The sequence below is a fragment of the Manis pentadactyla genome, chromosome 3 (assembly GCF_030020395.1).
Source record: "Manis pentadactyla isolate mManPen7 chromosome 3, mManPen7.hap1, whole genome shotgun sequence".
NCBI lineage: Eukaryota > Metazoa > Chordata > Mammalia > Pholidota > Manidae > Manis > Manis pentadactyla.
In genome coordinates this window covers 184,532,313-184,557,280 of record NC_080021.1, presented here as the reverse complement: position 1 = coordinate 184,557,280, position 24,968 = coordinate 184,532,313, and the positions used below count along the sequence as shown (strand labels likewise).

General features: G+C 41.8%; 1 protein-coding gene across 13 annotated transcripts in view; it reads left to right on the top strand.

The window, feature by feature from the left end:
- UBAP2 (ubiquitin associated protein 2) overlaps positions 1–24,968 on the top strand; it is a 168,977-nt gene that overhangs the window by 510 nt on the left and 143,499 nt on the right. For 5 of the 13 annotated variants that reach the window (XM_057498771.1, XM_057498770.1, XM_036898037.2 and 2 more), the window contains exon 1: positions 21–163. The exons of 3 other annotated variants lie outside the window; for them this stretch is intronic. The gene's annotated coding sequence lies outside the window, so the exon portion shown is untranslated. Of the gene's footprint in view, positions 1–20; positions 197–24,968 lie in introns of those variants that run through there. 5 more of the 13 variants (XM_036898031.2, XM_036898036.2, XM_036898032.2 and 2 more) reach the window with 5 other exon arrangements.

The window sequence follows — 24,968 nt, the reverse complement described above, 5'->3', positions numbered from 1 at the left end:
GCACGAGCGACGTGTGCTGGCCTCTCCTTGGCCCGTGACGCGGAGATCACGTGATGGGCAGGATCGCCTCTGCTGCCGCCGCCGCGGCTTTGTAAGAGGCACATTGGCAGGTAACAAGCGGCGGCGGCAGCGGTGGGTTCCGAGTCCAGCGAGAACAGCAGCGGTAATTGGTACCTTCTGTCCTTTCCCGTTCCAGGTCTCTGAGCGCTGTAGCGTGAGCTTTCTAGTTCTGGTTTCAGCTTTTTCCTCCAGCCCCCTTCGTAGTGCCCCAGCGTCTACCCGTGCGGTCCGGGCGGAGCTTCCCTCGGCAGTTTCATACGTCCGCAGTATGCTCAGGCCCGGGCGCCCTCTTTCCTCTCTCCAGTGGGTTGCCCTCTGCTGTTTCCTGCCTTCCCAGGTCCTAGTCGACCCTGCCCCACCTAACCCCCCGGGGGCGCTTTCCCCTCCCCCCTTCGGGTTTCTGCCTGGGAGGGTGTGGTTTTCTCCCACACCTCTGTCCCTTTCCTGCCAGTCCGCTGGAGCTGCCTCTCCATGTTGAAGCTCCCCATCCTGACCACCTTTCCGTTTCCACGCCTGTCTAGTCCCGGGACTGCATATCTCAGAGCCCAACTTCTGCGCTCTCTAGTCTTTCCCAGCTTACGCGGAGGCATAGTTAAATTCTACTTCTCCTTTTCGTTTGGAAGGCTTTGGTGTCAGACTCTTGGGACCCAGTTTTCTTTCCCAGTTCCTGTAGTTTGGTTGTGTCATAGTTCTTTTCTTTAGGTTTGAGAGCGTTTTGTAAACTAAAGCTGTTATAATACATATTCGAAATGTTATTCCTTAATTAGTATATTACATCTCAGTTTTTTTCCTTCTATATCACTTTTCCCACTTCGCTTTCCCACCTTTTGCCTTGGGTTTTCAATTGAATTAGTTGCCCAGGCCTCTCAAGTGTTACCACTCTGGTCTGTTATCCTTGTTCTCTGTAGTTGATGCCATCATCATTCTAGTTATTTCCTGTTTGACATAATCCTGTGGTGGTTATATCCGAGCTATATGGTCTGCCAGTATTTAGGCTTATTGTCTGTCTGCATTCAGCAACTGTGTGTCTTTAACAGTTGAGTTTTTAAAGGTCTACATAAGGTATCCAAGGGTCATATTTTATTTGAAGGGCATACAAGTTTTTGGGTAAACCTAGTTCTTTTATTTTCTCTTCCCTTATGATAGTATTTTTTAAACCAAGAGGTATGTTAATAATGTATTTCTCACTTTTTGCCATGAATTGCACATTGTAATTTTAGTGTCAGTTTGTCTAATAAAGGTGGAAGGAAAATGAACATAATACCTAAACTCTCCTGTAACCTAGGCATTGGGTGCTTGGATTAGGGTAGTGCCTGTCTGTCTCAGGAAAGGTAATGAATGTCACCCTTAGGAGACGGTAGGGTCTTCCAGTACACCAACATCTCATACCTGCCTGCAGGACCCCTTGGCTAGGGCTGTTCTCCTAGCCAAGGCTCCTCTTAGCATCAGGCAGAAGTGATTCGTTTCCTGCCACTCTTCTGCTTGTCTCCAGTATGTTCTTCCTTCTGAGTGGCAATTTCACCTGTGTGATGAGATTTTTCCCTCACCCCTCTCCTGCTTGTTTCCCACAGCTGTGATTTCCTTGTTTGATTCTCTGTTGCTTCTGACCCATAGTAATTAAGAGAAGGGAGGTTTTGTTAGGACTGAAATGTGTCTGGCAGTTGTGGCAAGGGAATGAGGACCCGGCAAAGGTCTGTGGAAATTGCTTCTCTTGCCTGTTTTCTGCTGCTCTGATTTCCTCTGGCCTCTCTCTTTAAATGTGGGCTGGACCTGCAGTAGTCACATGGAAATTCCTTTAGAACCAGGCTGGAAGAACTACAATATCTCAGCTTCCCTTTCCTGGTACCTTGTGCAGCCTGTGCAGTGCTTATTATGAGTGTCTCTTGCTGTTAATCTGAGTGATTTAGTGTTTGGGGAGAAATGGTAGGAAAACTTTTTTATATTTTCATACTTTTTCTTTGATGGGAACTGGTTGCTCTCTACTCCTTTCAGCGTAAACTACATGTAGAAAGTATAAACCAGTCTTGAAAGTTTCTACTGGTCTGAAGTGAAGCTCTTACTTTGAAAGTGTTCACGTTGAACTGTTGGTTCCCCAGTCCTTTTTTTTTAATGACCTTGAGATTTTGTTGTTATAGCACTTTAGATGTAAGTGAATTACAAAGGATTAATGCCTGCTCAAAAGGAGTCTGCATGAATTCACAGATGAAGTCCCTCTGCTCTTAAATCTTTATTAATTCTTGAGAGGAAACCTGTAGGTTAGCAAATATCAATTAGCCTGGTTAATGTGAGTAAATGCAGTGTCCTTTAAAAGCTGAGTGTTATGGCAACAGTGGTGTTGACTGGTGAGCTGGTGGATGTCTGAATTTAGGAACAATGCCTCTCCCCCTGGCGCCTCCCCTGCTCCCCACCAAAGAGCAGAGATACAACTTGAAGGAAGGCAAAGGGAGGGAAGACTTGTAAGAGAGTGTCACCTTGTAACATGTAATAGATTTTGAAATAATTTTGACCCAACCATCAAATAAATACTTAGGAATGCAATTCTTGTTTTCTTCAAGTCCAAGAACCAAATTAATTGGGTTAGTTTGACAATTACAATGCAAACTCCCTATGCTGATACTTGTTACTCATTTTTTTTTTAAGTTTTCTTGGCAGTGTGTCTGGAAGATGCTTCATGTCCTGTTTTTTTATTTTTATTTATTTTATTTTAGTATCACTAATCTACAATTACATGAGGAACATTATATTATATTTTTTTAAGAAAGTAAACTATTTTAGCTTTTGGAATTTCTTGGCATAGGATTTGAAGACCAGGTTTTTAAATTTCTGGCTGACATAGCATGTGTACTAGAGTGAATCTCAATTTTCAGGTTAACTCATTTTCATACTGGAGTTATGAGCTCAGTTGAATTGGAACCCAGTTAACTTTGGAATTAATTTATGAACTGGGGCTTGGATTAAGGAATAGCTTTATTTAAGACCATGCCGTATTCTTTCAAAAGTTCTTAGGAATGTGTTGCTTGTCTGTCTTCATTTAGGACTCTAAAAGTAATAGAACATATTTGGGTCTAAAACTTAAGTTTCCTTATGAGAACATTTTCAAAGATTTACAGAGGAGAGAATTTCATTTGGATTTAAGACCTGTTGCTGTAACTTTGTTTCTTGATACTGGCATAGTGATGATGTTAACCTGTTTTTAAGATGTTACATAGGAATTTTCTCATTTAACCTTGTACTGAACATACACATTCCAATAATAGTACATTACTACTTACATATTTTTTCACATGTAGTCTCATTCTCTGTCAAGTAGATAATCTATTTATGAAGACTTTTTGAAGCCCAGATTACTTGTTAATGCTGTCTTTCTCCCTCTCTGCCTTCTTTAATTCTCTCTACATCCTCCATCTTTTTCTCTTATTTCTGTCTTATTTTCTCACCATTCTCTTTTTCTGCCTCCTCCTGTCCTTTCACTCCCATACAAAAACACTCTGAACACTCACTCAGGCTCAACTGAGAAAGTTAAAGACCTTTTGACTGTACTTGCCACCCTATCATGCTGCTTTCCAAGCAGACGGATGGGCTTGGGCAAGGTGTGTAGTGTGCTACCTCTATTGTGTGTCTACCTGGCTGGAATGTGTGCTCTTTGAAGTGTGGGACTTATCATTTGATAACAGTGTTTGGCATTATCAAATCATTATACAAGAGAAAAAGTGGGCTTCAAAAAAATAAAAGTTTAACTGAAACACGGTTTTGAAAAAAATGACTGGCTTTCGGATTGATTGACAAGCCTAACTTTAAATTGTTTTCTAGACCAAACCCACTCCCCCTTTTTTTTTCAAATTCAATTACAGATTTCCATTTTATGGAAAGATTTTGGGGGCAAGCTGGTCGGCACTATCTTTCTTTTTGATTCCTTAAAACAAGAGAAATGTATTCTCTCACAGTTCTGAAAGCCAGACGTTTAAAATCAAGGTATCAGTAAGACAGCACTTCTTTGGGAGGCTCGAGGTGAGAATCCTCCCTTGCCTCTTCTAGGTTTGGTAGCTGAGAGAAATCTTTGGCCCGCACTATTTTACCTAAGAAAATACATTTTAGAAAATGTGAAAGAATAGAATGAAAATGTCATTATGGTATAACATTTTAGTATAAATCATTATTCTTTTATATAAAGTGTATACTTTAAAAAAAGTGGGATCATATTTTGCAAATTTTACCGTTTTTGTTGAAAAATACACACTACATGCCAAAGAAGGTATAAAGGATGAGGTATAAAAACACATGTAGAGTTTTCAAAAAGAAGAAGAAAATGACCAACCAAGAACTAAAACATAAAGCCCCTATGTATGTCATCTCGCATAGCATTCCTTTCCCCTGTTCCCAGAAGTGACCATTAACCCTACATTTTGGGTTTGCTGTTTCTTGGAGTAATTTTTATTCCATACATATATATCCACAAATGGAACGTAGTTTAATATTGTCCATTTTCAATCTTGATCTAAATTGTATGAGTCTTCTGATACTTGTTTCACTCCTGTATGTTTTTGATTCATCCATGCTGATTCTTAATGCTGTCAGTCATATCTAGTAGGATTGGTATTCTATTGTAAGGATATATGCCATAACTTACTCTGTTGTGATGGATGTTTGCCTCATTTCCAGTTTTTTTTTTTTTTGTCATTACAGATTAAACTTGTGGTCTTGTGATCTCTTACGTTTCTTCCTTCCCCCTAAAACAACTGATGACTATTTATAATGTAATGGAATTTTGGGGTTGTGTGTGGGGTATATATAACTTTACTAGGTAATTCCAAACTGTTTTCCACAGTGTTGTACAGGCATTCTTTCAGGAGTCTCATCTGAACTGCAGAACACAGGAAATTGAGTGACTGTTTTCTTAATTCTCTTGAGGATGTTATTAATACTCTGGAAGCCTAGGGAAGAAGTTTAGTTCACATATACAGTGGATATCTTAGACATGGGAACTTTTCTTAAGATTGAATGGGTTAAGAGTTCCACATCTTTGGACAACTTTTGGTATTGCTTTAATTTTATTTATTTATTAAATTTGTTTTTTAAATTTTGGTATTATTAATCTACAATTACATGAAGAATATTATGTTTACTAGGCTCCCCCCTTCACCAAGTCCCCCCCACATACCCCTTCACAGTCACTGTCCATCAGTGTAGTAAGATGCTGTAAAATCACTACTTGTCTTCTCTGTGTTGCACTGCCCTCCCCGGGCACCCCAGGCACTATACATGCTAATCGTAATGCCCCCTTTCTTTTCCCCCGCTCTTGTCCCTCCCTTCTCATCCATCCTCCCCAGTCCCTTTCCCTTTATTAACTATTAGTCCATTCTTGTGTTCTGTGATTCTGCTGCTGTTTTGTTCCTTCAGTTTTCCTTTTTCTTATACTCCACATATGAGTGAAATCATTTGGCACTTGTCTTTCTCCGCCTGACTTATTTCACTGAGCGTAATACCCTCTAGCTCCATCCATGTTGTTGCAAATGGTAGGATCTGTTTTTTTCTAATGGCTGAGTAATATTCCATTGTGTATGTACCACATCTTCTTTATCCATTCATCTACTGATGGACATTTAGGTTGCTTCCATATCTTAGCTATTGTAAATAGTGCAGCGATAAACAGAGGGGTGCATCTGTCTTTTTCAAACTGGAGTGCTGCATTCTTAGGGTAAATTCCTAGAAGTGGATTCCTGGGTCAACTGGTATTTCTATTTTGAGCTTTTTGAGGAAGCTCCATATTGCTTTCCACAATGGTTGAACTAATTTACATTCCCACCAGCAGTATAGGAGGGTTCCGCTTTCTGCACAACCTCACCAACATTTGTTGTTGTTTGTCTTTTGGATGGTGGCGATCCTTACTGGTGTGAGATGATATTTCATTGTGATTTTAATTTGTATTTCTCTGATGACTAGCGATGTGGAGGATCTTTTCATGTGTCTGTTGGCCATCTGAATTTCTTCTTTGGAGAACTGTCTGTTCAACTCCTCTGCCCATTTTTTAATTGGATTCTTTGCTTTTTGTTTGTTGAGGTACGTGAGCTCTTTATATATTTGGATGACAACCCTTACTGGATTTGTCATTTATGAATATATTGTCCCATACTGTAGGATACCTTTTTGTGCTATTGATGGTGTCCTTTGCTGGACAGAAGCTTTTCAGCTTGACATAGTCCCACTTGTTCATTTTTGCTTTTGTTTCCCTTGTCTGGGGAGATATGTTCATGAAGATGTCGCTCATGTTTACGTCCAAGAGATTTTTGCCTATGTTTTTCTGTAAGAGTTTTATGGTTTTATGACTTACATTCAGATCTTTGATCCATTTTGAATTTATTTTTGTGTATTATCGGATTAGACAATGGTCCAGTTTCATTCTCCCTCATGTAGCTAGCTGTCCAGTTTTGCCAGCACCAACTGTTGAAGAGGCTGTCATTTCCCCATTGTATGTCCATGGCTCCTTTATCGTATATTAACTGACCATATTTGTTTGGTTTAATGTCTGGAGTCTCTATTCTGTTCCACTGGTCTTGGGGCTGTTCTTGTGCCAGTACCAAATTATCTTGATTACTGTGGCTTTGTAGTGGAGCTTGAAGTTGGGGAAGAAGATCCCTCCCACTTTATTCTTCCTTCTCAGGATTGCTTTGGCTATTTGGGGTCTTTGGTTGTTCCATATGAATTTTAGAACTATTTCTTCCAGTTTGTTGAAGAATTCTGTTGGTAATTTGATAGGGATTGCATTAAATCTGTAGATTGCTTTGGGCAGGATGGCCATTTTGACGATATTAATTCTTCCTAGCCAAGAGCATGAGATGAGTTTCCATTTGTTAGTGTCCTCTTTAATTTCTCTTAAGAGTGTCCTATAGTTTTCAGGGTATATAGGTCTTTCACTTCCTTGGTTAGGTTTATTCCGAGGTATTTTATTCTTTTTGATGCTATTCTGAATGGAATTGTTTTCCAGTGTACAGGAAAGCCACAGATTTCTGTGTGTTAATTTTGTATCCTGCAACTTTGCTGAATTCTGATATTAGTTCTAGTAGTTTTGGAGTGGAGTCTTTAGGGTTTTTTATGTACAATATCATGTCATGTGCAAATAGTGACAGTTTAACTTCTTCTTTACCAATCTGGATTCCTTGTATTTCTTTGTGTTGTCTGATTGCCGTGGCTAGGACCTCCAGTATTACGTTGAATAACAGTGGGGAGAGTGGGCATCCCTGTCTTGTTCCCTATCTCAGAGGAAAAGCTTTCAGCCTCTCGCTGTATGATGTTAGCTGTGGGTTTATCATATATGGCCTTTATTATGTTGAGGTACTTGCCCTCTGTGCCCATTTTGTTGAGAGTTTTTTCATGAATGGATGTTGAATTTTGTCGAATGCTTTTTCAGCATCTACGGAGATGATCATGTGGTTTTTGTCCTTCTTTTTGTTGATGTGGTGGATGATGTTGATGAATTTTCGAATGTTGTACCATCCTTGCATCCCTGGGATGAATCCCACTTGGTCATGGTGTATGATCCTTTTGATGTATTTTTGAATTCGGTTTGCTAATATTTTGTTGAGTATTTTTGCATCTATGTTCATCAGGGATATTGGTCTGTAGTTTTCTTTTCTGGTGGGGTCTTTGCCTGGTTTTGGTATTAGGGTGATGTTGGCTTCGTAGAATGAGTTTGGGAGTATTCCCTCCTCTTCTGTTTTTTGGAAAACTTTAAGGAGAATGGGTATTATGTCTTCTCTGTATGTCTGATAAAATTCTGTGGTATGTCCATCTGGCCCGGGGGTTTTGCTCTTGGGTAGTTTTTTGATTACTGCTTCAATTTCATTGCTGGTAATTGGTCTGTTTAGATTTTCTGTTTTCTTCCTTGGTCGGTCTTGGAATGCTGTATTTTTTTAGAAAGTTGCCATTTCTTCTACGTTATCCATTTTGTTAGCATACAGTTTTTCATAGTATTCTCTCATAATTCTTTGTATTTCTGTAGGGTGTGTCGTGATTTTTCCTTACTCATTTCTGATTCTGTTGATGTGTGTAGATTCTCTTTTTCTCTTAATAAGTCTGGCTAGAGGTTTATCTATTTTGTTTATTTTCTCAAAGAACCAGCTCTTGGTTTCATTGATTTTTTTCTATTGTTTTATTCTTCTAAATTTTATTTATTTCTTCTCAGATCTTTATTATGTCTCTCCTTCTGCTGACGTTAGGCCTCATTTGTCCTTTTTCCAATTTTGATAATTGTGATGTTAGACTATTCATTTCGGATTGTTCTTCCTTCTTTAAACATGCCTGGGTTGCTGTATACTTTCCTCTTAAGACTGCTTTCACTGCATCCCACAGAATTTGGGGCTTTGTGTTGTTGTTGTCATTTGTTTCCATATATTGCTTGATCTCTATTTTAAATTTGGTCGTTGATCCATTGATTATTTAGGAGCATGTTGTTAAGCCTCCATGTGTTTGTGAGCCTTTTTGTTGCTTGATCTCTGTTTTAATTTGGTCGTTGATCCATTGATTATTTAGGAGCATGTTGTTAAGCCTCCATGTGTTTGTGAGCCTTTTTGTTGCTTGATCTCTATTTTAATTTGGTCGTTGATCCATTGATTACTTAGGAGCATGTTGTTAAGCCTCCATGTGTTTGTGAGCCTTTTTGTTGCTTGATCTCTATTTTAATTTGGTCGTTGATCCATTGATTATTTAGGAGCATGTTGTTAAGCCTCCATGTGTTTGTGAGCCTTTTTGTTGCTTGATCTCTATTTTAATTTGGTCGTTGATCCATTGATTATTTAGGAGCATGTTGTTAAGCCTCCATGTGTTTGTGAGCCTTTTTGTTTTCTTTGTACAATTTATTTCTAGTTTTATACCTTTGTGGTCTGAAAAGTTGGTTGGTAGAATTTCAATCTTTTGGAATTTACTGAGGCTCTTTTTGTGGCCTAGTATGTGGTCTATTCTGGAGAATGTTCCATGTGTACTTAAGAAGAATGTGTATCCTGTTGCTTTTGGATGTAGAGTTCTCTAGATGTCTATTAGGTCCATCTGTTTTAGTGTGTTGTTCAGTGCCTCTGTGTCCCTACTTATTTTCTTTTTTTTTTTTTTTTTTTTTTTTTTAGATAATTATTTTTTATTGAAGGGTAGTTGACACACAGTATTACATTACATTAGTTTCAGGTGTACAACACAGTGATTCAACATTTATATACATGATAATTCTAGGTACCAGCTATCACCATACCAAGTTGTTACAATATTTTGACTATATTCCTTATGCTATACATTACATCCCAGTTACTTATTTATTTTACAATTGGAAGTGTGTACTTTTTTTTGGTTGTTGTTGTTAGGGCATCTCTCATATTTATTGATCAAATGGTTGTTAACAACAATAAAATTCTGTATAGGGGAGTCAATGCTCAATGCACAATCATTAATCCACCCCAAGCCTAATTTTCATCAGTCTCCAATCTTCTGAAGCATAACGAACAAGTTCTTACATGGAGAACAAATTCTTACATAGTGAATAAGTTACATGGTGAACAGTACAAGGGCAGTCATCACAGAAACTTTTGGTTTTGCTCATGCATTATGAACTATAAACAGTCAGTTCAAATATGAATACACATTTGATTTTTATACTTGATTTATATGTGGATACCACATTTCTCTCTTTATTATTTTTAATAAAATGCTGAAGTGGTAGGTAGATACAAGATAAAGGTAGAAAACATAGTTTAGTGTTGTAAGAGAGCAAATGTAGATGATCAGGTGTGTGCCTGTAGACTATGTGTTAATCCAAGCTAGACAAGGGCAATAAGACATCCACATATGCAGAAGATTTCTCTCAGAACAGGGAGGGTGAGGTTCTAAGCCTCACCTCTGTTGATCCCCAATTTCTCACCTGATGACCCCCCTGCGACTGTGCCTGTCTCAGGTTGTTCCTCCCTTGAGGAATCTTACCCGTCTCTGGCTAACCAGTCATCTTCTGGGGCCATACAGGGAAATGTTAAGTTGGTAAGTGAGAGAGAAGCCTTATTGTTTGAAATGGTTAGCTTTTTATTTCTTTGCATATTTATGCCCTGTGGCTTCTATGCCCAGCATTTGTCTTGAGGTATCTTTACCACTTGGAGGAGTTATGATACTCGGTAAATTTGATATGAGGCACGAATTCTATTTAAGAATTCGTTGTAATTAGGAAGGAAGAAGAAAAGCTATAGAAGTAGCAGGCGGGAGAAAACATGGGAAGATTGATTATTTCTTTGACATATCTTCTTGTAGAGTAACTTCAGCATGTATAGATTTTAAGCTACTACTTAAATTGCGTACACACATTAACATAATAGGAGTATAGTTACATAACCAAAGCATACCTGTAATTACCAGCCATCTCCAGTGAAACCAAGAAAACCAGTTAGGCACCCTAGGCATTTGTGAAAACTTATCAATGATATGATGGTTATTATCTAACTGAATTTGAATAGTTTGAGAGAAATCAGACAAATTAAAACAACCCATTCCTGGGCACTGTTCACATCCCATATGTTCTTTTAACAGTAAATAGTCTGTAGTTGTAAGATTTTGGAGCGCTACAATTTGCACTTCTCCTAATTCTTGGTTGAGTTCCAACAGTATAGATCCAGTCAAATTTGTTGTTTTACTGTATGCACAGGCCAGCTTAGATATCTCCTTCATTCCCATGGCAAGTCCAGGAGCTGGTGGGATGAGTGCATCTACAGCTGTAGCAGTGCGTGGATCTTTGTTGGGGTTTTTTGATGATCATCTTCTGGCATGAGTCTTCCCGAGAGTGCTGATGTTGGAAGTTCTCTTTCATATCGTATCTTAGTTCATTTTCGGGGTAGCCCAATTAGGCTTTGATCCTCTGTATAAACACAAACAGACCCTTTGCCTACACTTTTATATGTCCTTTATATCATTGTGTAGAACTCATTAGAGGTCACCACATAGGAACTGCATTTTTTTTTTTTAATCATTAATCTACACTTACATGACGAATACTTTGTTTACTAGGCTCTGCCCTATACCAGGTCCCCCCTATATACTCCTTTACAGTCACTGTCCATCAGCGTAGCAACCTGTTGTAGAATCACTACTTGTCTTCTCTGTGTTGTACAGCCCTCCCCTTTCTCCCACCCCGCTATGGATGCTAATCTTAATACCCCCCTACTTCTCCCCCCCTTATCCCTCCCTACCCACCCATCCTCCCCAGTCCCTTTCCCTTTGGTACCTGTTAGTCCATTCTTGAGTTCTGTGATTCTGCTGCTGTTTTGTTCCTTCAGTTTTTCCTTTGTTCTTATATTCCACAGATAAGTGAAATCATTTGGTATTTCTCTTTGTCTGCTTGGCTTGTTTCACTGAGCAAAATACCCTCCAGCTCCATCCATGTTGCTGCAAATGGTTGGATTTGCCCTTTTCTTATGGCTGAGTAGTATTCCATTGTGTATATGTACCACATCTTCTTTATCCATTCATCTATCGATGGACATTTAGGTTGCTTCCAATTCTTGGCTATTGTAAATAGTGCTGCGATAAACATAGGGGTGCACTGATCTTTCTCATACTTGATTGCTGCATTCTTAGGGTAAATTCCTAGGAGTGCAATTCCTGGGTCAAATGGTAAGTCTGTTTTGAGCATTTTGATGTACCTCCATACTGCTTTCCACAATGGTTGAACAAGTTTACATTCCCACCAGCAGTGTAGGAGGGTTCCCCTTTCTCCACAGCCTCGCCAACATTTGTTGTTGTTTGTCTTTTGGATGGCAGCCATCCTTACTGGTGTGAGGTGATACCTCATTGTAGTTTTAATTTGCATTTCTCTGATAATTAGTGATGTGGAGCATTTTTTCATGTGTCTGTTGGCCATCTGTATTTCTTTTTTGGAGAACCGTCTGTTCAGTTCCTTTGCCCATTTTTTAATTGGGTTATTTGTTTTTTGTTTGTTGAGGCGTGTGAGCTCTTTATATATTCTGGACGTCAAGCCTTTATCGGATGTGTCATTTTCAAAGATATTCTCCCATACTGTAGGGTTCCTTTTTGTTCTGTTGATGGTGTCTTTTGCTGTACAGAAGCTTTTCAGCTTAATATAGTCCCACTTGTTCATTTTTGCTGTTGTTTTCCTTGCCCGGGGAGATATGTTCAAGAAGAGGTCACTCATGTTTATGTCTAAGAGGTTTGTGCCTATGTTTTCTTCCAAGAGTTTAATGGTTTCATGACTTACATTCAGGTCTTTGATCCATTTTGAGTTTACTTTTGTATATGGGGTTAGACGATGGTCCAGTTTCATTCTCCTACATGTAGCTGTCCAGTTTTGCCAGCACCATCTGTTGAAGAGACTGTCATTTCGCCATTGTATGTCCATGGCTCCTTTATCAAATATTAATTGACCATATATGTCTGAGTTAATGTCTGGATTGTCTAGTCTGTTCCATTGGTCTGTGGCTCTGTTCTTGTGCCAGTACCAAATTGTCTTGATTACTATGGCTTTATAATAGAGCTTGAAGTTGGGGAGTGAGATCCCCCCTACTTTATTCTTCTTTCTCAGGATTGCTTTGGCTATTCGGGGTCTTTGGTGGTTCCATATGAATTTTTGAATTATTTGTTCCAGTTCATTGAAGAATGTTGCTGGTAGTTTCATAGGGATTGCATCAAATCTGTATATTGCTTTGGGCAGGATGGCCATTTTGACGATATTAATTCTTCCTAGCCATGAGCATGGGATGTGTTTCCATCTGTTAGTGTCCCCTTTAATTTCTTTTAAGAGTGACTTGTAGTTTTCAGAATATAAGTCTTTCACTTCTTTGGTTAGGTTTATTCCTAGGTATTTTATTTTTTTTGATGCAATTGTGAATGGAGTTGTTTTCCTGATTTCTCTTTCTGTTGGTTCATTGTTGGTATATAGGAAAGCCACAGATTTCTGTGTGTTGATTTTGTATCCTGCAACTTTGCTGTATTCCGATATCAGTTCTAGTAGTTCTGGGGTGGAGTCTTTAGGGTTTTTTATGTACAGTATCATGTCATCTGCAAATAGTGACAGTTTGACTTCTTCTTTGCCAATCTGGATTCCTTGTATTTTTTTGTTTTGTCTGATTGCCGTGGCTAGGACCTCTAGTACAATGTTAAATAACAGTGGGGAGAGTGGGCATCCCTGTCTAGTTCCCGATCTCAGCGGAAATGCTTTCAGCTTCTCGCTATTCAATATAATGTTGGCTGTGGGTTTTTCATAGATGGCCTTTATTATGTTGAGGTACTTGCCCTCTATTCCCATTTTGCTGAGAGTTTTTATCATGAATGGATGTTGAACTTTGTCAAATGCTTTTTCAGCATCTATGGAGATGATCATGTGGTTTTTGTCTTTCTTTTTGTTGATGTGGTGGATGATATTGATGGACTTTCGAATGTTGTGCCATCCTTGCATCCCTGGGATGAATCCCACTTGGTCATGGTGTACGATGGTTTTGATGTATTTTTGAATTCGGTTTGCTAAAATTTTGTTGAGTATTTTTGCGTCTACGTTCATCAGGGATATTGGTCTGTAGTTTTCTTTTTTGGTGGTGTCTTTGCCTGGTTTTGGTATTAGGGTGATGTTAGCTTCATAGAATGAGTTTGGGAGTATCCCCTCCTCTTCTATTTCTTGGAAAACTTTAAGGAGAATGGGTATTATGTCTTCCCTGTATGTCTGATAAAATTCCGAGGTAAATCCATCTGGCCCGGGGGTTTTGTTCTTTGGTAGTTTTTTGATTACCGCTTCAATTTCGTTGCTGGTAATTGGTCTGTTTAGATTTTCTGTTTCTTTTTGGGTCAGTCTTGGAAGGTTGTATTTTTCTAGGAAGTTGTCCATTTCTCCTAGGTTTCCCAGCTTGTTAGCATATAGGTTTTCATAGTAGTCTCTAATAATTCTTTGTATTTCTGCGGGATCTGTTGTGATTTTTCCTTTCTCATTTCTGATACTGTTTATTTGTGTTGACTCTCTTTTCCTCTTAATAAGTCTGGCTAGAGGCTTATCTATTTTGTTTATTTTCTCGAAGAACCAGCTCTTGGTTTCATTGATTTTTGCTATTGTTTTATTCTTCTCAATTTTATTTATTTCTTCTCTGATCTTTATTATGTCCCTCCTTCTGCTGACCTTAGGCCTCATTTGTTCTTCTTTTTCCAATTTTGATAGTTGTGACATTAGACCGTTCATTTGGGATTGCTCTTCCTTTTTTAAATATGCTTGGAGTGCTATATACTTTCCTCTTAAGACTGCTTTTGCTGTGTCCCACAGAAGTTGGGGCTTAGTGTTGTTGTTGTCATTTGTTTCCATATATTGCTGGATCTCCATTTTGATTTGGTCATTGATCCATTGATTATTTAGGAGCGTGTTGTTTAGCCTCCATGTGTTTGTGAGCCTTTTTGCTTTCTTTGAACAGTTTATTTCTAGTTTAATGCCTTTGTGGTCTGAAAAGTTGGTTGGTAGGATTTCAATCTTTTGGAATTTACTGAGGCTCTTTTTGTGTCCTAGTATGTGGTCTATTCTGGAGAATGTTCCATGTGCACTTGAGAAGAACGTGTATCCTGTTGCTTTTGGATGTAGAGTTCTGTAGATGTCTATTAGGTCCATCTGTTCTAGTGTGTTGTTCAGTGCCTCTGTGTCCTTACTTATTTTCTGTCTGGTGGATCTGTCCTTTGGAGTGAGTGGTGTGTTGAAGTCTCCTAGAATGAATGCATTGCATTCTATTTCCTCCTTTAGTTCTGTTAATATTTGTTTCAGGTATGTTGGTGCTCCTGTATTGGGTGCATATATATTTATAATGGTTATATCCTCTTGATGGACTGAGCCCTTTATCATTATGTAATGTCCTTCTTTGTCTTTTGTTACTTTCTTTATTTTGAAGTCTGTTTTGTCTGATACCAGAATTGCAACACCTGCTTTCTTCTCTCTGTTGTTTGCTTGAAATATCTTTTTCCATCCCTTGACTTTAAGTCTGTGCGCGTCTTTGGGTTTGAGGTGAGTCTCTTGTAAGCAGCATATGGATGGATCTTGCTTTTTTATCCATTCTATTACTCTGTGTCTTTTGATTGGTGCATTCAGTCCATTTACATTTAGGGTGATTATTGAAAGGTATGAATTTATTGCCATTGCAGGCTTTAAGTTTGTGGTTACCAAAGGTTTAGGGTTAGCTTCTTTACTGTCTTACTGTCTAACTTAACTCGCTTGTTGAGCTATTATAAACACAATCTGATGATTCTTTATTTCTCTCCCTTCTTATTCCTCCTCCTCCCTTCTTCATATGTTGGGTGTTTTGTTGTGTGCTCTTTTTAGGAGTGCTCCCATCTAGAGCAGTCCCTGTAGGATGCCCTGTAGAGGTGGTTTGTGGGAGGCAAATTCCCTCAACTTTTGCTTGTCTGGGAATTGTTTAATCCCTCCTTCATATTTAAATGATATTCGTGCTGGATACAGTAGTCTTGGTTCGAGGCCCTTCTGTTTCATTGCATTAAGTATATCATGCCATTCTCTTCTGGCCTGTAGGGTTTCTGTTGAGAAGTCTGATGATAGCCTGATGGGTTTTCCTTTGTAGGTAACCTTTTTTTTCTCTCTGGCTGCTTGTAATACTTTGTCCTTGTCTTTGATCTTTGCCATTTTAATTATTATGTGTCTTGGTGTTGCCCTCCTTGGATCCCTTGTCATGGGAGTTCTGTGTACCTCTGTGGTCTGAGAGGCCATTTCTTCCCCTAGTTTGGGGAAATTTTCAGCAATTATTTCTTCAAAGACATTTTCTATCCCCTTTTCTCTCTCTACTTCTTCTGGAATGCCTATGATTCTTATATTATTTTATATTGATCACTCAGCTCTCTTAAAATTCTTTCATTCCTGGAGATCCTTTTATCTCTCTGTGCATCAGCTTCTCTGCGTTCCTGTTCTCTGTTTTCCACTCCATTAATGGTCTCTTGCATCTCGTCCATTCTGTTTTGAAGTCCTTCCAGAGCTTGTTTTATTTCTGAATTCTCCTTCCTTAGTTCTTGCATATTTCTCTGCAAGTCCATCAGCATGGTTATGACTTTTGTTTTGAATTCTTTTTCAGGTAGACTGGCTAAATCTATCTCCCCAGATTCCTTCTCAGGGGAAGATGTAGCAGATGCTTAAGCTGTCTGGGTTAGTCTTGTCTGGATCATATTTTTTTGCCTTTTCATGTTGACAGGTGCTATTGATTGTCAGCTGGGAGGGCCAAAATTTTCACTTACTACTGGCCTTTCTTTACTGGGGCAATTGCAACCCCTAGTGGCTTGTGTTGGGTAATTGCGTGTAGAGTGGGTCTTTGTGTCTTGCCTGGCCGGGAGGGAGAAATTTCCCTTTCTGTGGGCGGAATTTGTCTCAGGCTGCTTCTCTGCTTTCGCAGCGCCCGGTGGGGTGATGGATGGGGGGGCTGCTTGACTGTTTGCCTCCGTGAGGGGTCTCAGAGCTGTTGCCCAGGGGGTTAGTGCACCCGGTTTTCCCTGTAATTTCTAGCTGCTGTACTGTGACCTGGGTTGTTTCCGTCAAGCTGTTAAGTCCCTGTCCCTTTAAGACTTTCAAAAAGCCCCCGCTTTTCTTTGTCACAGGGGCATCAGCTTCAGCACCCGCTCAGAGGTCTTACTCCCTGTTCCCCCAGTATCCAGGGTCCCCTGGGCATGTACTGTGTCTGCGCTCTGGCCCGGATGGCTGGGGCTGGGTGTTCGGCAGTCCTGGGCTCCGTCTCCCTCCCGCTCTGCCTATTGTTCTCCCACCGGGAGCTGGGGGGAGGGGCGCTTGGGTCCCGCAGGGCCGGGGCTTGTATCTTACCCCTTTCACCAGTCGCTGGGTTCTCGCTGGTGTAGCTGCAGTCTGGCCACTGTCCTGTGTCTTCTGGTCTCTCTTTTAGGGCTAGTTGTGTTTGTTGTATTTTCAAAAGTATATATGTTTTTGGGAGGAGATTCCCACTGTCCTACTCACGCCGCCATGTTGGCTCCGCCTCCCCTACTTATTTTCTGTCTGGTGGATCTATCCTTTGGAGTGAGTGATGTGTTGAAGTCTCCTAAAATGATTGCATTGTTACCGCGTTCGCCCCTTGTGGCGGTGACGACAGCGATACGTACACAGACCTGGTTCACTTCAGTTGTTTATTGTCGCTCGGAAGGCTGGGAGAAGGTGAGGGAGAAGAAGCAACAGCCGGGGGGAGCGAATGAGAAGAAGAATGAGGGGAGAGAGGGAGACAGAGATTGAGAGAGTGGGAGAGTGAGTGAGTGAGAGTGAGAGAGTGCTTCTCTTTCCTGCTTATGCCTTATATAAAGGAAGCTGGCCTATGGTGATCAAGCCTATAGGAGCAACTTCCTTATGCTAATGCCACCGAACCAGGCAGGGTGGCACCCAGGAAGCGGGCGCCTTCTTAGGGCATTGGTCATCTACAGTGGAAGGATGGTGTTCAGCCATAGTGGGACTCAGCCTCGGCCATAGGCCGGCCCCTACATCTCCCGCTTTTTTGTTTTTTAGCACAATGAGGCTTGGGGACCATGCCTGTCTTAGGTTGTCAGGGAGGCACAGCATCCTTACCCGTCATAAGGCAACAGACAGCTAAGGTCTGCGCCCTGTCTTAGGTTGGTATGCGTACCTCCTGATCTTACCCGTCTTTGACTACTGGTCCAACATATTGTGCTACACCCTAGGGGAGATGCCTTCTTCTATAGCTGCCATGGCCTGCACCAGAGCCATCCGCACTTTCCGATGTTGCCGTTGCATGGAACAGAACACCCATGCCTGACCAGGCTTTGGTGGCATTTAGCACGGCTTCAGCAAACTGAGCTACAGACAGCGCCTCTACCTTTTGGAGACTAACATTCAATATTTCTAGCCGTAGCTGAGTGGTGAGCATGTGAAACTCACTGGACCAATTGGTGGATAACATCTTGCCTAATTCCCTGGACAGATTGGCAGCTTTAGAGAGGTTATGAAAGGAATGCCAGTAACACATAGAGCTGTCAAAAGGCAGATATGGGAGATTAAGTGTATTATAGGTAGAGAAAAAGGCGGGAAAGGTATGTGCAGTTTCAGTCACCGGGAGTGGAATAGGCCAAGCCTTCACCAGACCCCATAGTTCTCTGGGTTCCGCTATCACCTGCTGAAAAATCAGTAGCAGGATGAGCATCAGTGGCGTCGGCATCTCGCACTTCCGGTTCTGGACTTGCCACTCTCCGTGTCAGGCGTTCAGGCACCCAGATGGGATTGTTTCGTTCCTGTGGGAAAACACAAACAGAGCCTCGGTTCCAGATTAACACTGGATCCGGGCCTTTCCATGATCCTTCCAATACATCCTTCCACATAACTGCGGGCATGTCTTTAGGCCTGGAACGGCGATTATGCCGCTCTGCTGCACTGTGGCCATCTTTGTCCAATGTCAAAAAATTTAAAATGAACAATATGATGTTAAGTTTGTCTCTGGGGGATCTGAAGTCTGCCCCTATTCCCCCTTTTTGTTTATAGAGAGCATTTTTAAGGGTCAGGTTGGCGCGCTCTACCACACCTTGCCCTTGAGGGTTATAGGGAATGCCCGTGGTGTGGGTGATATCCATTGTTTTTAAAAAGCTGAGGAGCGATTGGGATGTATATGCTGGCCCATTGTCAGTTTTTAAATGTTTGGGCTTTCCCCAGGCCGAAAATGCCTGGAGGCAGTGAAATATGACATCTCTAGATTTTTCTCCTGTATGGCAAGAGGCAAAAATGATGCCTGAGCAGGTGTCTACAGACACATGGACATATTTCATCTTACCGAATTCTGGAATATGGGTAACATCCATTTGCCAAATGTGACTGGGGAGTAGCCCCTTTGGATTAACTCCTTCTGAGATGGAGGGTAGGAGTGTGACACACCATTTGCAACTGACTACTATGGCTCTTGCTTGGTCTCTAGTAATATTATATTTTAGGTGAAGAGTATGTGCATTGACATGGAATTGTTTGTGAAATTGAGCAGCTTGTTCTACAGGGTCAAATAGAGCTAAGATGTTAAACTCACGGGTCAGGGCATCGGCACGTCTGTTTCCCTCAGCAATGGGTCCTGGGAGGGAAGTGTGGGCTCTTACATGTCCAATAAAGAAAGGTGTTGATCGATCCCAGATCAGTTGTTGTAGCTTTCTAAAAATACTGGCAACGGGGGAAGACTGGCTAATATAACTTACATTCTCTAAGATGGACACAGCAGTCACTACATACTGACTATCTGCTAAAAGGTTAAAAGGTTCCTGTGAGAAAAGTGTAAAGGCTTGTGCTACAGCCAACAGCTCTGTTTGTTGGGCTGAAGTGGCTGGAAAACTGAATGTCCAAGATTAGTCACCAGTGACCACAGTCCCAATGCCATTCTTTGATCCATCAGTGAACACCACCTTAGCCTTGGGTATGGGATTACATCTTGTGTTTTTAGGAAAGATGACAGAATTAGAGAGGCAGAACTGTAGCCAAGGATGTTTTGGGTAGTGGTTGTCAAAGGAAGCATTGGTGATGCTGTAAGCAACAGCCCATGCATCACAGCATGCAGTAAGACATTCAATCTGCTCAGCAGTATAAGGTGTTATTATTATGTTTGGGGGAATCCCAAATGTTTTTATAGCTGTCCTGATTCCCTTGATGATCAAATCAGCTATACTCTGAGGATACCATCTTAATGTTTTTCCTGGAGAGTGGGCCAGATATACCCAGAGAATTGGCCCTTCCTGCCAAAGTACCCCTGTTGGGCTTTTATTACTGGGTATCACTATAAGGAATAGCAATTTGCCATAGTCTATTCTATCTACCTGGGCAAGCTGCAAGCGGGATTGGACTAGGCTCAAGGCTTCCTTGGCTTGCTTACTGAGAGAGCGCGGAGATGATAAATCCGAATCGCCCTTCAGTGTCTCATATAATGGACTAAGCTCTTCATCTGTAAGCTTTAGGAATGGCCTTACCCAATTTATATCTCCAAGTAGTTTTTGAAAATCATTAAGGGTTTTTAATTGATCTGTTCTTATGGTTATTTTTAATGGCCTAGCAATAGTATCTTCCAATTTAATTCCTAAATACTGTTTGGTGCAAGTTGCCTGTATTTTCTCTGGTGCTAGTTCCAGGCCCCATATCTTAAAGTGTGCTTGCAAGAAGCAGAGGGCTTCTTCTACTTTACTATTCTTTTCATGACATAAGAGAATATCATCCATATAATGATAGATAATTACATCAGGGAACCTTTTTTCTAACTTCTGCCAGGGCCTCATGCACATACAACTGGCACATAGTAGGGCTATTTGCCATGCCTTGTGGCAACACTTTCCACTCATACCGCTCATCTGGGCAATCATGGTTGATGGCTGGTACAGTGAAGGCAAACTTTTTACAGTCCTCAGAATGAAGAGGGATGGAAAAGAAACAATCTTTGATATCTATTACAATTGATTTCCAATCTTTTGGCAGGGCCATAGGCAATGGTAAACCTAATTGCACTGATCCCATGAGAATCATCTGATTATTTACAGCTCTTAAATCATGCAGCAATCTCCATTTCCCTGATTTCTTTCTTATGACAAATATGGGTGTATTCCATGGGGAAGTAGAACTTTGAAGATGCCCTGCGGCAATTTGCTCTTGCACTAATGTGTGGGCTGCTGCTTTTTTCTCTCTGGTAAGGGGCCACTGAGGAACCCACACGGGCTCCTCCGATCGCCATTGTATTTTTAATTGCTGTCTTCCCTCAATGGCCCCAAGGAAAAACCCAGTCCTGGGCCTCCAATCCTACTAGGTACCACTCCTGAGAGTGGGATAGGTGTCTCTCTGCCAGTCAGGTTTTTTCCTATGCCTCCGGCTCCTGTATAGCCCTGCTTCCTCATAATGGACTTTGCCTGATTACTATAGAAGGTTTCTGTTGTTAGTTTAAGATTCATCTGGGTTAGTATGTCTCTTCCCCAGAGAGACACCGGTATGTTCAGCACATAAGGTTGAATTACTCCCTCATGTCCCTCCGGGTCCTTCCAGGGGAGTGTGGCAGCACTACATAATGGGGCTTGGGCTATGCCTAGCCCTCTTAAAGTCTGAGCAGCTCGGTTTAAAGGCCAATCTTTTGGCCACTCATCTTCCCTTATAATGCTGCGATCTGCTCCTGTGTCTAATAGTCCTAAGAAGTTCCTATCTCTAATCTTTAGGACAAGCATAGGCCTGTCTCCCAGCTCTAATGTGAGACAGGTCAGAGGGGCCCCAGATGATCCAAATCCTGATTGACCTCTTTTCATGTTTTTATGCCCATATTGTCTATGCTTACTAGGAAGCATAAGAATTTGAGCAATGCGGTCTCCAGAATTAATGGCTGTAACGCCTCTTGGGGAGGAGACCATAATCTTTACTACTCCCTCATAATCTGGGTCAATAACTCCTGGGTGTACTATTAATCCTGCTTTAGTTGTGGAACTCCGGCCCAATAGAAGTCCCACTGTCTCTTTAGGCAATGGTCCTTTAAAGTCTGACTCTACTAACTGGACTCCCATCTCGGGAGTCAGTACGAGTCTGGTGGTGGCATGGATGTCCACTCCTGCACTCCCTGAGGTGGCTCTCCTTGGTTCTTCAACTCCAAGCTGGATCCTTGATCTGTCAGATGAAAATGTGTCCTGGGAATTTGTTGGATCACCACATACATTTGAGGGCCCTGAGGTGGGGGGCCCGGCCTCCCGTTTTTTGCCTGCTGCGGGGGTAGTGGGCGTCCCTCCACATCTACTACTGATCTGCACTCTCTTGCCCAATGGTTTCCTTTTCTACATCTGGGACATAATCTCGGTTGTGGTTGGATGTTGGTTACACTGGCTCCTCCTCCACCTAATTTCGGGCAATCTCGCTTTAAATGACCCATCTGCTTGCAATAGAAGCATGCCCTGGGAGGGGTAGCCCTGCTGCGCGCATTTTGCAGTCCCTGAGTTATGGCTGCAGCCATTACCTGTCCTTGCACTACAGTGTCATTGATGTCCCTGCAAACTTTGAGGTACACATTTAAATCTTTATTTTTCCAAGGCCTGATAGCCTCTTAACACCATTTATTTGCTTGCTCATAGGCCAACTGTTTTACTAGGGGCATTGCTGTGTCAACATCTCCAAATATACGGCCTGCAGTTTGCATCAACCTTGCCAAGAAGTCTGCATAAGGCTCATTTGGTCCTTGGAGTACTTTAGATAATTGACCCTGTAAATCACCAATGCCCTGGAGTGTTTTCCAGGCCTTGACAGCTGCTGTAGCTATTTGCATATACACAGCAGGAGGGTAATTTATCTGATTATGCTGTCCTAGGTAAGGTCCTGTGCCCATTAGCATATCTAGGTTCCACTGATTGTTCCCTGCGGCGGGCAGTGTCTTGAGAAAGCTCTGCCCACGCAGTTTTGAATAGCAGGTACTGACCTCCAGTAAGGCATGCTCTGGCTACATTAGCCCAATCATCTGGTGTTAGATTCTGAGTGGCTAATGACTCCACTATGGCCACAGTGAACGCTGCTTGCACTCCATAGGTGATGGCAGCTTCCTTTAGGCTTTTAACAAGCTTAAAATCTAGGGCTTGATGGTATCTTTGCTGGGTGTTTGGATCTTCTATTACTGGGAAGGCTGCATTCCCCTCCATGTTTAGCCATTCCCTCCATCTATTCTTGCCCAATTGTTCTTGGCACCCCTGGCCACCACAATATGAGTAACTCTGGTAAAGGGGTGGCTCTGCTCTATAGGTTGGAGAGCAAAATGGATAATTTGGGGCGGTTGGCACAATCTCCTCTACCTTACTGCTCTTATTGGGGAGAGGGGCTGAGCTAGTCTCTCCTTCCTCTCTGCTTATTCTCAGTCGGCTCAGTGAGGAGCACAATGTGGGCCGATGTCCTCTCTGAGCAGCCCTAGCCTCTAACTCTTCTCCTGATAATTCTTGGTCCTCTTCCTCATCAGAGGAACCCCCCTGTGTAGATCCACTTTTAGATGCTCTCGCAGAGGCTCTTTCCTCTTTCACTTCCTCAAGAATCTCCTCTCCCTCCCTTATGGCTTCTCTACAACTAGGTTTATTCTCCTTTAGGCAGCTCTTAACCAGCCCCCATATGGGGAGCGTCCCAGCCGGGAGCGGCTCCCTGCGATCTGCGTTGCGCAGATCCTCGCCTAATTTTTCCCACACGGGGGTAGTGATTCTTCCTGCATCTAGGAACCACGGAGCATGCTTCTCCACCGTGTGGAGGAAAGCCCTTGCGGTTTTTGTTTTTAATGAGGTTCCGTTGGCCCTCAGGAGTGCTCTCAAAGGCTCTTCTACTCTAATTCGAGACTCTTCAGATCCCATGTTAGCGATTAAAGGATAAAAGGCTACTTCTAAGTTTATGGGTAAAGGGTACTCTTATCGCTAACCTGCATTCGTCGCTATACCGCGAACTTTCCTTGCTTCGTCGCTTTCCCTCGAACTTTCCTGGCTTCGTCGCTTTCCCGCGAACTTTCCTGGCTTCGTCGCTATCCCGCGAACTTTCACTGGCGCCCTAACTTTTCATAACATTTTTGACAAAACAAAACAGTACAACAAAGAACACTATGACGGACAGACAAAACAGAAATCCCCACCACAGCCGCTTGCTATCTCCTTTCCTACTCCTACATTTGCTTTGCTCGTTGGTCCACTCACCCTTCTCATCTGAGGCGCCTTCCCAAGCAATCCTTCCGAATGGGGTCCACAGGTACTGCTTCAGGGTAAGAAGCTCTATGGCGTCCGCGTCCGGCAGATTCTCCTCTGGGTGGTTGGAGAAAAAAACTCCCGGGTTTCGGCACCAGATACCGCGTTCGCCCCTTGTGGCGGTGACGACAGCGATACGTACACAGACCTGGTTCACTTCAGTTGTTTGTTGTCGCTCGGAAGGCCGGGAGAAGGTGAGGGAGAAGAAGCAACAGCCGGGGGGAGCGAATGAGAAGAAGAATGAGGGGAGAGAGGGAGACAGAGATTGAGAGAGTGGGAGAGTGAGTGAGTGAGAGTGAGAGAGTGCTTCTCTTTCCTGCTTACGCCTTATATAAAGGAAGCTGGCCTATGGTGATCAAGCCTATAGGAGCAACTTCCTTATGCTAATGCCACCGAACCAGGCAGGGTGGCACCCAGGAAGCGGGCGCCTTCTTAGGGCATTGGTCATCTACAGTGGAAGGATGGTGTTCAGCCATAGTGGGACTCAGCCTCGGCCATAGGCCGGCCCCTACACATTGTATTCTGTTTCCTCCTTTAATTCTGTTAGTATTTCACATATGCTGGTGCTCCTGTATTGGGTGCATATATATTTATAATGGTTATATCCTCTTTTTGGACTGAGCCCTTTATGATTTTGTAATGTCCTTCTTTATCTCTTGTTACTTTATTTTGGAGTCTATTTGTCTGATACTAGTACTGCAACACCTGTTTTTTTTCTCCCTGTTGTTTGCATGAAATATCTTTTTCCATCCCTTGACTTTTAGTTGTGCATGTCTTTGGGTTTGAGGTGAGTCTCTGGTAAGCAGCATATAGATGGATCTTGCTTTTTTATCCATTGTATTACTCTGTGTCTTTTGCTTTGTGCATTCAGTTGATTTACATTTAGGATGATTATTGGAAGATATGTAGTTATTGCCATTGCAGGCTTTAGATACCTGGTTACCAAAGGTTCAAGGTTAGCTTCTTTACTATGTTACTGTCTAACTTAACTTGCTTATTGAGCTATTATAATCACTGTCTGAGGATTATTCATTTCTCTCCCTTCTTATTCCTCCTCCTCCGTTCTTTATATGTTGGTTGTTCTGTGCTCTTTTGTGTTTCCTTTGACTGCTTTTGTGGGTAGTTGATTTTATTTTTTGCCTTTAGTTAGTATTTGCTTGGTCTACTTTGCAGTGATATCATTTTCTCTGGTGTCATCTGTTTAGCCTTAGGAG